Source organism: Mus musculus, chromosome Y, assembly GCF_000001635.26.
Source record: "Mus musculus strain C57BL/6J chromosome Y, GRCm38.p6 C57BL/6J".
Lineage (NCBI taxonomy): Eukaryota > Metazoa > Chordata > Mammalia > Rodentia > Muridae > Mus > Mus musculus.
This window is the reverse complement of record NC_000087.7, coordinates 7,699,112-7,711,122: the sequence shown is the minus strand read 5'-3', so window position 1 is coordinate 7,711,122 and position 12,011 is coordinate 7,699,112. Positions and strand designations below refer to the sequence as shown.

The following is a 12,011-nucleotide window of genomic DNA, read 5'->3' as shown; positions in this document are numbered from 1 at the left end:
ATTCATCCAGTAACCTTTCTCATCTATTTCATTAGAGCTGACTCATCCCTGCCAAGATTCCAAGACAGGAAAAATAGACTCCATCATCCACTTGGGTATGTGTTTCCAAGTAGTTTTACAGATGATCACATGATTAGACAACTAAAATAGACCACATCTATTGTAGTACAGTTCTGGAAGGCAGAAAGTTTAAATATCAAGGAGCTGGCTAGTCTTACTAGTATTGCCTGGCACTGTGAATGGCAACCTACAAGTTGTAAGTCCTTGTGACACTTTCATGGGAGTTGTCTAAGACTATATTTATGTCAGGTATGTATGTTAGGATTTATAACAGTAGGAAATTACAGTTATAAAGTAGGAAAAAATAATTTTATGTAGGGGCTCACCAAGCATGAGGAAGAATATATATGAAGGAACTGTAGCATTAGAAAGGTTGAGAACCACTCTCTGGATGCTTGAAAACAGAAAACATGATGGAGTCATAGGCTCGTCTTGGCATCAGTCTGGTATCTGCTTCAAACTATTATCTTGCTTCCTTTTGTTTCTTGTGACCATGAGGGGAATAACCTAGATAGTATAGTCAAAGGACCAATCTGAGGACATGTTCAGAATCCATTTTGTGAAAACATGTGCTGTTGTATCATTTGGACAGGGCTGTCTTCGGAACCAGTGCTATTCTGCATGCACATGAGTGCTTTGGTGCTTTGCTCTTTCTTTCTTTCTTTCTTTCTTTCTTTCTTTCTTTCTTTCTTTCTTTCTTTCTTTCTTTCTTTCTTTCTTTCTTTCTTTCTTTCTTTCTCTTTAATATTTTAATTTTTTTCGAGGCAGGTTTTCTCTGTGTAGGCCTGGCTGTTGTAGAACTCATCCTGAAGACCTGGTTGGCCTTGAACTCATAAATTTGCCTGCCTCTGCCTACCAAGTCAAGGGAATAAAGGCTTGCAACACCACACCCAGCTTCTTTGATTTTTTTTATTCTGCTATTAAAATATTGTTCCCAAGGTTGTTTATTTTATTATTTTATTTTATTAGATATTTTCTATATTTACATTTTAAATGTTATCCCATTTCAGGTTTTCCCCTCTAAAAGCCCATTAACATGCCCCTCCTCCCCCTACTGACCAACCTAAGCACTCCTGCTTCCCTGTTCTGCCATTCCCTTACACTGGGGTATAGAGTCTTTCAGAACCACGATCCCCTTTTCTCACTGTGTCCAACTAGGCCATCATTTGCTCCATATTCGGTGGCAGCGATGGGCCCCTCACTTTGAATTATATGGTTGGTCTATTTTTTAATTACATATATTTTAGCTTACATTTCAAATGTTGTATTCTTTCCCAGTTTCCCACTCCTCCAGAAACCCCCTATCACATCCCCTGTCCCCCTTCTTCCACGAGGGTGTTCCTTCACCTGTGCACCCACTCCCACCTCACAGTGTGGTGGCTAGCAAGTTTATATCTCTGTATCCTCATCATTCAACACCATATTGGGGATCTTGCAGCTTATAGGGAAGAGATGTCCAGATTCTGAGCATTGCAGGGTACCATCCAATACATCAATCTCAAGCCAAATGTGGGTACATCTTCCTCAAAAACGTTTCATCCTGTTAATAGCTTTCAGTTGGATCTTTAAATACCTCAGCCAAGATTGAGGTGTCGGCTCCCAGCACAATCACTTCCCACTTCATTTTGGGGAGCATCTGTGCCAGGAAGTCAGGGTAGATCTCCACATAGTTGATGCAGATTTCAGTGGCCTGCAGGCACAGATGGAAGTCATGCATGCCCAAGCCCTACACATTTGAGCTTAGGAGATTGTAGGTGAGCAGTTTCATGTTGTCACTTTTGATTTCTGCACAGGACTTATATTTTCTTTCATTAATTTTGGGATTTATTTACATTTTAAATGATAGCTCCCTTCCCATTTTCCATTCAACAAATCCCCATCCCACCCACCATCTCCTCCCTTCCCTTTGAAAAAAAGGCTTAGTTTGTATTATATTTCTACATTGCACTCCATCACTGAGTGAAATCAAGACAGGACACATGTAGGAGTATAGGCAGGGTACATGGAGAAAGGCTGCTTATTGGATTGCTTTCTCAGCACAGTTTTCTCAGCTTTTCTTCTTACAAAATTTCAAAGCTTTTTTTAACTTTTATTTTAATAACATACCCACAAACATACACACACACACACACACACACACACACACACACACACACAAGACATAAGATCACTAAGGAACAAGCGAAATGATTGTAAAGCAATGTCCTAAATGTATTTCATTATCTCCAGTGCCACATTTATAATTCAATTCTAGAGGCCTTATGTCTAATCATATTTGGCAAATGGATATAACCCATTATGCAGAATTTGGAAAACTAAAATATGAACATGTTTGTATAGATACTTGTTCAGGATTTCTTTTTTGCTTTTTTCTGCTTCTCTGCATAAAGGAGAGGTTTCTAAAAAGGTAATTGATCATTGCCCACAAGCATTTAATGCAATAAGATTTCCTAAACATATCAAAACAGATAACGGGCCATCCTATTCTAGTAAAAATTTTATTTCATTCTGTAAGGAATTTGGAATCAAATATAAAAATTGAATTCCTTATAAGCCCATGGCAAATGGAATAGTTCAATGTGCTCATCACACCTTAAAGAATTGGCCTTTTATGACAAAACAGTGGCAGTTATATCCCCCAAGGTCACCAAAGGCACATCTTGCCTTTACTTTATTTGAACTAAATTTTTTGCAAACTGATATTAAAGGTCAGTCTGCAGCAAATCACCACTGGCATCCAGTTACTACTAATTCGTATGCATTGATAAAATGAAAGGACCCACTAACTAAGGATTGGAAGGGTCCAGATCTGATTCTAATCTGGGGAAGGTACTCGGTTTGTGTTTTTTCACGAGAAGATGGAGTACAGAGGCTGCCCAAGAGATTAATTTGTTAGCTGAACACAGATCCTGAATCTTCTTATAAGTATCACTCTGAGAACTAAAATTCCTCTTTTGCATAGAATTTAGTTGGGGACTCAGCCTCCCTGAAAAGCTGTTTTCCTGCTACTCTCAGAGCTTTGCAATTTGCAACTGAATAAAGTACCTGGACTTCCCTTAAAGAAGCTTTGCATTGCTACTTTCTCATTGTCTGGGTCTCTTTTTCTCAAGCAGGTCAATCAACATCCTCCAATCAGACTGCAGTGGGAGTGCATCCCTGCAAACAAAGGCTTAAGGTGGCAACTGCTATTTTCATTCTAAAGACATTCTACCATGCATTTTGGCTTTAGGTCTGATTTGAGAAATAGGTTTATTAGAAGGGCTAGAAAGGCAGATATTTAAAATATTAGAAAAGATTGGTTTTTATTCTGATAGACGGTCTTAGTCCCTTTGCTGGTCTCTGGTTTTCCACCCTTGCTGTTACTGCATGCTCCCATAATTTCCTCAGGCTGTGGGAATAACAGAGATGAGGAGGATGACCTCCAGCTCCTAATATAGCCTAAAAGCCACAAATTGTGGTGTTACCAGTGATATAATTCTTGTTGAGGCCTTGCTAAATCTGAGGTTGGCAATTCTCCTTTAGGAGATACACAGTACTGAAAACTGTGCATACTGATTCGTGATGATATGAATACAGTATGGGTACTGCTTCGGTGCAGATGTTTACTGTATAATATCATGGGTATTCTGTGTTCTTTGTCTAATATCCACATAACAGTGAGTGCATACCATGTGTGTTCTTGTTTTAGGGAGAGATGTTCCACATGTATCTGTTAAATCCATTTGGTCCATGACTTCTATAAGTTTCACAGTGTCTCTGAGTTGAATGGTAGGGATATAAAGTAGGGAAATAATTTGTTCAACCCATATTACATGAAAAAATTAAATTAATATATACTTTTATTTAATCCAAAAAGCATGCCTATAGACCCATCTAAGGTAGGAAGATCCTATTTGATGTTCCCTCTTCGTAGGTGACTCTAGGTTTTTCACAAGTTGGCATAAGATTACTAGCACACTCAGATTAACATAAAAGCATTTTCAGTCATGTCTAAAACCATCACACCAATCGACCGAGATATTCTCTGTACATTCCATGGGATAAATGTCCAAACCACGTGTGTTTTTACAGTGTGTCTCGGCTTTAAAGTGTAAATCCTGAAAGGAGGGCCATGGTCAACCTTCCTACTTCCTGATCCTAGGCCACTATTTGCTGCTCTGTGGCACTACAAAGGCTTCTTTGTTAATCAGGTACCACTGTGCCACAGATATCTTGAAGTGACAGAGTGTACAAGCATCCATGGGGACCTAGATGCTGATGAGAACACTCTTACACCATCTCCTGCCTTCACAACGTACTTACTGAGATGGTGACATAGTGTAAAGAAATGGTGGAACAAATTCTTTAAAGCCCTGTGCTGTTCTCAACAGTCATCTCCGGATTTTCTATATGGACCTCATATGTTACACTTTGAAGTCAACCTACAATTTCATGTTTCTTGTGCCAGTCATTAGAGTGTCAATTAAAGCTAGACTTTGGAAATATATTAATAAGTCTGCCTTATCTTCATATTCCCTGCCCTTAATTATGGTAACCTTGCCAAGAATATATGTCTCACCATTCTCACTGACAGTTTACCTGGTAAATAGATAGTTGAGAAAAAGACATTCTTCTAAGGCCCAAATAGCCTAGTTAATCAGTATATGAGAAGCAGGGCTGACATCACTCAGCACAAAAGCTAAAGAGAGTCTCTTGTTTTGTGGAGAACTGAGAGAGCAGCAGGGGCAGGGACAGGGGCCTTAATGATAGTCAGTCCAGACCTGGAGGCTGGGTCTAACAGCATCCAAAGGAATACAGGACAATTTCCTCCAGCTTCCTGGAGGAGCACTGTTTCTCTTCAAAATGTGACAGGGATGGCACCCACAAGGGGGAAGAATGCAGTGTGTTCTAGACTTATTTTGAGCCATCAGGGTACTGATCCTCCCACCTTTCCCTTGCTATTACAAATGATCAACCTCAATAGGGGTCATGTAATCTCTGCTGACACCAGAATCTCTAATTGCAAAACCCTTACAGGAAAAACCAGTTTTCCTCCACTCTCAGGATAAAAAGCAAGGATTGGGCTCATATGGCTAAGCATTTTCTGACTAGCTTTGAGAGAACAGCATGTTCCAAGGCCCAAATTTCAGATTTAGTGATTACTGACAGTTTAAAAAGTAAGTACCTGTAATGTTTGCTCTGTGGGACTAAAAATTATTGTCCCCAAATGTATGAGGACAAAACGATGAGCATGTAGCCTAAGGAGCAACATTTCCCTGATAGAACACCAGGCACTTGTCATTCATTCTATACACAGAAATACCCCCCGAGTCTCCAGACCACCTTCCTCAACTGTACATTACAAGCATTCCAAGTTTTTGTTATAGCCCATGAGATACAAGTCTTCAAGAAAACACAATCTGACACAAGGCAGAAACAAGAACTCATGTATTGATCAAATTGCATTATCAATAAAAAATGTCAGCAGTGGGTTGACATTGCTTAGTGTCTGCATAAAATTGGTATAAATGGAACTAAAAGTTCTGTAACAGTTCATGAGTACAAGAAAAACAAGATTATAATTTCTTAGTAATAAAGAGAGAAATACTTTCTGTTAAAGTATTCAAAACCATGTCTAAGGTAGATTTGTCACTCAATGGTAGAATATGATTTGTAACTTCAAAAGCTGACCCGTCCAGCAGGTCCAGTTATTCGAGGGTCTCGAGAGGACTTTCTCCTAAGAAATTCATGGGGGGTAGAGAGAGATGAGGGTATTGTGCGAACAAAGATATGGAAACGTTCTGAATTACATCAGGACCCCAATGTATTAACCATGACCAAGGTTTAAATGCACAAGCAAAAAGGGAAGTGCCTTTCAGCAGGAGGAATGGGGAAGAAGCAATGCACCTCAGCAGGAGGGATGGGGCAGCGGGGTAGGGAGGGGGGAGAGGAAGTACCTCTCAGCAGGAAGGAAGGGGCAGCGGAAACTTTTCTTTTGGTGACTACTGGTGGAAGCAGGAAACTGGTGTTATCAGGGTACATCTTGAGGTCAGGACATCCAGCACTGACTTAGGGTTGGAAAAATCTGTTGTTGTTCTCAGAGCAGCGTGTCTGTGGCCTGCTTTTGACCCTCTTTTCTTATCGGGGGTGGGGGTGGGGGAGAGACCCAATTCAGAGATCAGGACAATAGCGTTGCAGTAATAGCTCCCAACAAAAAGCATAGATGCACTCCCCACCACCAGAAAACAAAACAAAACAAAACAAAAACAAACAAACAAACAAGCAAAAAAAGCAAAAGATAATCCAATGCACTGTATCTGCTTTGTTGTGAGTAAATCCACAAACATGAATGGATAGCAACACAGGAAGGAATTATGCACAGCAAGGCACACACACACACACACACACACACACACACACACACACACGAGTAAAAAGAAACAGTCCAGTCAAGAAGCTATTGAAGAGAGTCCTTTAAAATTTATGATAAAGAATATGAAGTGTATTTCTTCACAGTTGATGATTTCTGGTGGAGGGCAAGGAAGATTCACTTTTATAGCTTGTGTTTGATATTTTATAAGTTCTTCTTTTTATACCCCAAAACACTAGATAGGACAGAAATAAGGGGAGAGAGAGGAATTAGAAAATCTCTGAGTCTAATTATTGTTCCTAGTGCTTCTTCTTTAACTATGGCTACGAAAAAACCACAAGCAACTTGCGTAACCAACCACCAAACACCAGACAAAAAGTACTAGCTTTGACACTCAATCTTGTGCAAAGTTAATGCAGCAGGAGTTTTTCACTAATGTATGTTGTATGTAAATATAGTATTCCACTAAACTTAGTAACTCTGTATTCCATACTTCCTGCATTCAGCTGTTTACTATTTTAATATTAGTCATACCTGTTCCATGCTGTGCCATGTGTTTTGATGCAATTAAGTTTCATCTGGGGACCTCATATGAAATGCAAATATTGTGTGTAAATCTCCCTTAGTGTTACTTCATAAACATGTTTCATCTATGGAGTAACAGTACTAATTTTTTCTGTTTGAAGTACACTTTCAGTGTGCATTGTAGATACTCCTCTTTAGTATTTTATGATACACTAAATATAACATATAGTGTATACTTAGAAGATGAATCCAGTAAAGGATTTTTAAAATGTTGTGTGAGGGCTTTGTGATTAAAAAAAAAAAGTGTTCTCAATAGTGTTGGCTGAGATTCTGCAGTCTTGTGTGTGCTCTTTTCTAATGAATCATAATTAACGTTTATGCTGAGACTCGGGGAGGCAGGCTTATCAGTAGGAAGAAAGCCATTATCTTGGAATCTCTCCTTTTATAAGTATTCCTTGTGTCTGCGTGGCCAATTAGATAGAAACTGAAAGACCCCCGAAGGGAGACCCTCACTCAAGCACTCAAGCCCCGGGACAGCCGCGGACCCAAGAAGAAAATGAAACCGTACTCAAAATGTAGAAGGCAAGATTTAATAGAACAACAGCAAGAAAGCACATGGAACATAGACCAGAGCTCTGGGGTCGAAACTCATGCACCTAGTGGTGTAGAGGAGAATCGACGGCCAGCCAAAATTTTTCACAGGCTTATATAGTAAAACTCAAAGGGGGGAGAGCTGGGCAGGGAAAGTACAAGTTTACATCACTAGGGGGTTCTGCCAAGGGACAAGGGGTTCTGCCAAGGGAATCTACGTAACTAAGGGGTCATGTCCTATCATTTGGCAATGTACCCGGTTCATTTTGAGGTTGTTCCAGGAGGCCCTTATCTCAAAAATGTTCTTGGAACAGTTTTTAGTTGGGAGGGTTCGAACTTTAGGGTGAGGAGTTCAGGAATGCATTCTGGGGTGAAGAGTTTAGGAGTGTTCCGGGAACAATCTCTAGATGGGAGGGGTCGGGCTCTGGGATGAAGAAGAGTTCAGTAAAAAATTTTTATTCTTCAAAACCATGTCTTGGTATACTTGTTGCAATCTGATAGCTTTGTCGTAACCAATCACCCCACCTCTCAGGACTTGAATTAATGTAACTTCCTAAAATGTCCAAGAATTACAAAGACACACACCAGGTACATGCACACCACAAATTCTGACTCATTCTCTGATTCTGAATCTTCCTATGACTGTCCCTGTGACTCTGCCTCTCCTTCTTTTTCTGCCTCTACATTCTCTACCTCAGCCTGTATCTGAACCTTTGCCTCTGCACCTTCCTATGCCTTTGATTGTCCCACTGCTACTTATTAGTGCTGAGATAACATACAGGTTAGTTTAGTTTTAGAATTGATCTACTGTGGAATTGGTTTTCTATGAACATTAAGTTGCCTCTCTACCTTGTACTAAAACCATTTGATTGAATTTGAATCTTCAGTATAATGAGAGGTGTAACCCAAATTCATAGGGCAACAATTGCTAGGTAACTGTCTGGCATTCAACAGTCACTCCACTGTTCTGAACAAACTGTTTGTAACCAGTAGTTTAAGCACAGGCAGATAGCATAAGTGTAAGTATGCAAGCCTGTCTTGATTTCAATGTGATAAAGATCGGGGCCCAAAACTACAAAAGGAGGTAATGGGTTCTTTCTGTTTACAAGTCTCAGCTTGTAAATTGCATGACCTAGGAAAGTCAGGACAGAACTTGATTCAGAGCTGGTAAGTAGAGACAGAAACTGAAGCAGAGACTAAGGAAGAACTCTGGATTACTTTCCTCCAAGTCATAGGGATGCGAGGACCTAGGGGATGCAAAACAGAAAAGAAAGAGAAAATAAGTACCAAACATATCACAATGGTTGACCTACATGCATACTTTAAAGTCTTCTCTTGATAATATGTGTGTTCATTTGGAAATCAAGTTCTACATGGCGATTGGTAAACAGCATACTTTTCATTATTTTTATTGGATGAACATTTTTACCTGAAGGAGTGTATTTGTTGGATATGAACATTCCTGGACTACATGGAGGTCCTAAGTTAGCTTGTATCAGATCCCCTGGAACAGGATTTACATGTGGCTGTGACACACAGGATAATCACTGGGAATTGAATTCCAGACCCTCTGCAAGAGCAGTCAATGATCTTATACTCTGAGTCATGTAAAGATCTCCACATTTCTGGAGAGAGAAGGAAGGTGTAGGAAGAGAACATTACTCAAAAGTTCCAAATTCATCTAAGAATAAATTAATGCTTGCAAGGGTCTGTCAAGATACACAACAAAAACAAGAAAAAATAGAAGGTGTGTAAAAATTGAAAAAAATGTTTGTTTCTGCTCTGTGGTTTGTTCTGACCAGGAATAAATGAACACACTAAATGAAGCTGCACTGAGAAGCATAAAGAAGGCAGGTACCACACTTTGACAAGTGCTAAGGTTGTTTCAACTGTATTTGTGTAATCCTTCAGGGGCTTCTTGTCAGAAATAAACCCCCTTTATCAATTCCCCACAGTAAATTCCGTCTGTCTCATTTGGAGACTGGGCAGAAGATATTTGAGATGCACCAGGAATGATTAAACTATATGTTCTCTAGCTCAGAAACCATTTTCAGGGATCCTATGAAATCCAAAAGGTCAGCTCCAGACTGCATCACATCAGTTTTTTCTTGGCCAATTCAAAAGTAGAGCCAGCATCTAAAAAGATGACTTATCTGTTACACAGAGTTGCTGCTACCACATAGGAGGTAGCTATGACTCCCAACACCAACACTGTGGATCTCTCTCTCTCTCTCTCTCTCTCTCTCTCTCTCTCTCTCTCTCTCTCTCTCTCTCTCTCTTTCTCTCTCTCTCTCTCTCTCTCTCTCTCTGTCTGCCTTACTCTCTGTTTCTGTCTGATTGTGTCTGTGTGTGTTTCTGTGTGTGTCTGTTTCTGTGAGTCTGAGTGTGAGTGAGTGTGTGTTATTATAATGTAGCCCATTCTTAAAATAAGAAAGGCGCTTTCACTTTGTTTTGTTTTATTCTTTCCATTTTGGCCAAATTGTATTGATTAGCACTGGCTGGCCTCAAATTGGCTATGTATGTATGGCTGTCTTAGAAGTCAAAAGAGATACGATTTCATAAGACCCATAGTCCTCTGGTTAAAAGCAGGAGTCACTGTGATAGGCTTCCATTTTGTAATATTATAAGGTTTGAACTATATTAAGGTATGTAAATAGTCTACAAAATTAATTCCTAGGTGCCAGGGAATGGGGGCAAACAAACATTTAATCCCAGGACTTATTATGCTGAGGTGGGAAAATCTCTAAATTCCTTGTCAGTCTCGTCTATAGAGCAAATTCCAGTTTAGCCAAAGATATTCCATGGAATGCAGCCTGGAAAAAAAAAGAAACTTGAAATGAATAAACTACATAGTTAAGTAATGAATAATTAAAAAAAAAAACACTGCGAAAGATGAGTGAAATATGCAACTATCTAGACATATACCAAATCCATAAGATAAACCATCTAAACAGCCCCTTAACACCTTAAGATATAGAAACAATCATGAAAATCTCCCACCAAAACAACCCTTGGACTAGATGGCTGTAGTGCAGAATTCTATCAGACCATCAAAGAAGAACTAATACCAATTCTCATGAAAGTGTTCCACAAATTAGAAACAGAAGGAACACTACCCAATTCATTCTATGAAGCCACAGTTACACTGCATATTCTCCTGTGGAGATGGAATGGTCACTGCCTAATGAGGAACTGGTCACTTCTTCCTTTCATACAGGACTTTGTTTGAGAGTATTTTTTGCTTCTACCATGGTTAATATTACAAATAGATTTTAAATACAGTTTTAACATATATGAATTTTTGCTTTAGAAAATGTCATGTATATTTAACAGGCTTTTAACAATCATAACTTACATTTACAACATAAAAGCAAAAGAAGTTACAACCTATTTAATCAATGAGAGAAAATTAGAGGCTATTCTAACCAAATTGAACCAGGAGGAAAACAAGAACTGTACTGAAAAACTGATTTTTAGAAACAAAAATAATGATAATAATAATAATAGTAGTAGTAATAATAATAATAATAATAATGAAATACATTGGAAATTAAAAAAATGAATACATATATTTTGCTAGTTTAAGTAAAAAATATTAATGAATAATAAGAAATATGTTCACCTGATTTCGAAATCCCAATCCTCTCATTCTATGAAAATTTTGGTTGGAATTTGAAAGATTAGCTTTGTGAATAGTTGTCCAGGAAATTGACAGATGCCCTTATGTTATGTTGCTTTCAGTTGTTATGGAGACAATGCATCAATTACACTCCTTTCTGTGGCTTGGAATTCTAGGTCCTCAGTCTGCCACTGCCTCCATTTCTGCCTCTGCTCTACCTCTGCCTCTACCTCCTCCTTCCTGCCCCTGTCCCTGTCCCTGTCCCTGTCCCTGTCCCTGTCCCTGTCCCTGTCCCCGTCCCTGTCCCTGTCCCTGTCCCTGTCCCTGTCCCTGTCCCTGTCCCTCTCCCTCTCACTCTCCCTCTCCCTCTAGCCTCCCCACTACCACACAGATAACCCTCAGATTAGTTCAGTTTTAGGACTGATCTACTCTAGAATTTTTTTCCTTCATGTCTACTTCCTTCCTAGCTTGTTGTAAAATTATTTAATTCAATTTGAATCTTCCACATAATAAGAAATTTATTCCAAATTCATAGGCCAACTATTGCTAAGTAAGAGTCTGGTGTTCATCAGCCACTCCACTGTTCTAAAGGAAGTGTTTTGTAATCAGAATTTTAAGCACAGGCAAATAACTTTAGTGTTAGTGTAAAATTCTGTCTTGTGTTCAATGTGATAAAGATCAGGACCAAAACTGTTGAAAACCAGGCCTTACCTAACTTGAACTGTGTTTCACCTGGGAGGCAAACAGAGGCTGAAAAGAGAGGGGAACTATATAGGTGAGAGAAAAATGGAGCCAAGACAATTTTCTGATCTAGGCTCAAATATTTAATAAAAGTTTGCACTTATAAAGGGGGAAACCCATTCTCTG

The 12,011-nt window shown here is 39.2% G+C and overlaps 1 pseudogene; it reads right to left on the bottom strand.

The window, feature by feature from the left end:
- Positions 1 to 1,449: 1,449 nt before the first annotated feature.
- Gm46699 lies at positions 1,450 to 1,828 on the bottom strand (annotated as a pseudogene).
- Between the last annotated feature and the right edge of the window lie 10,183 nt (positions 1,829 to 12,011).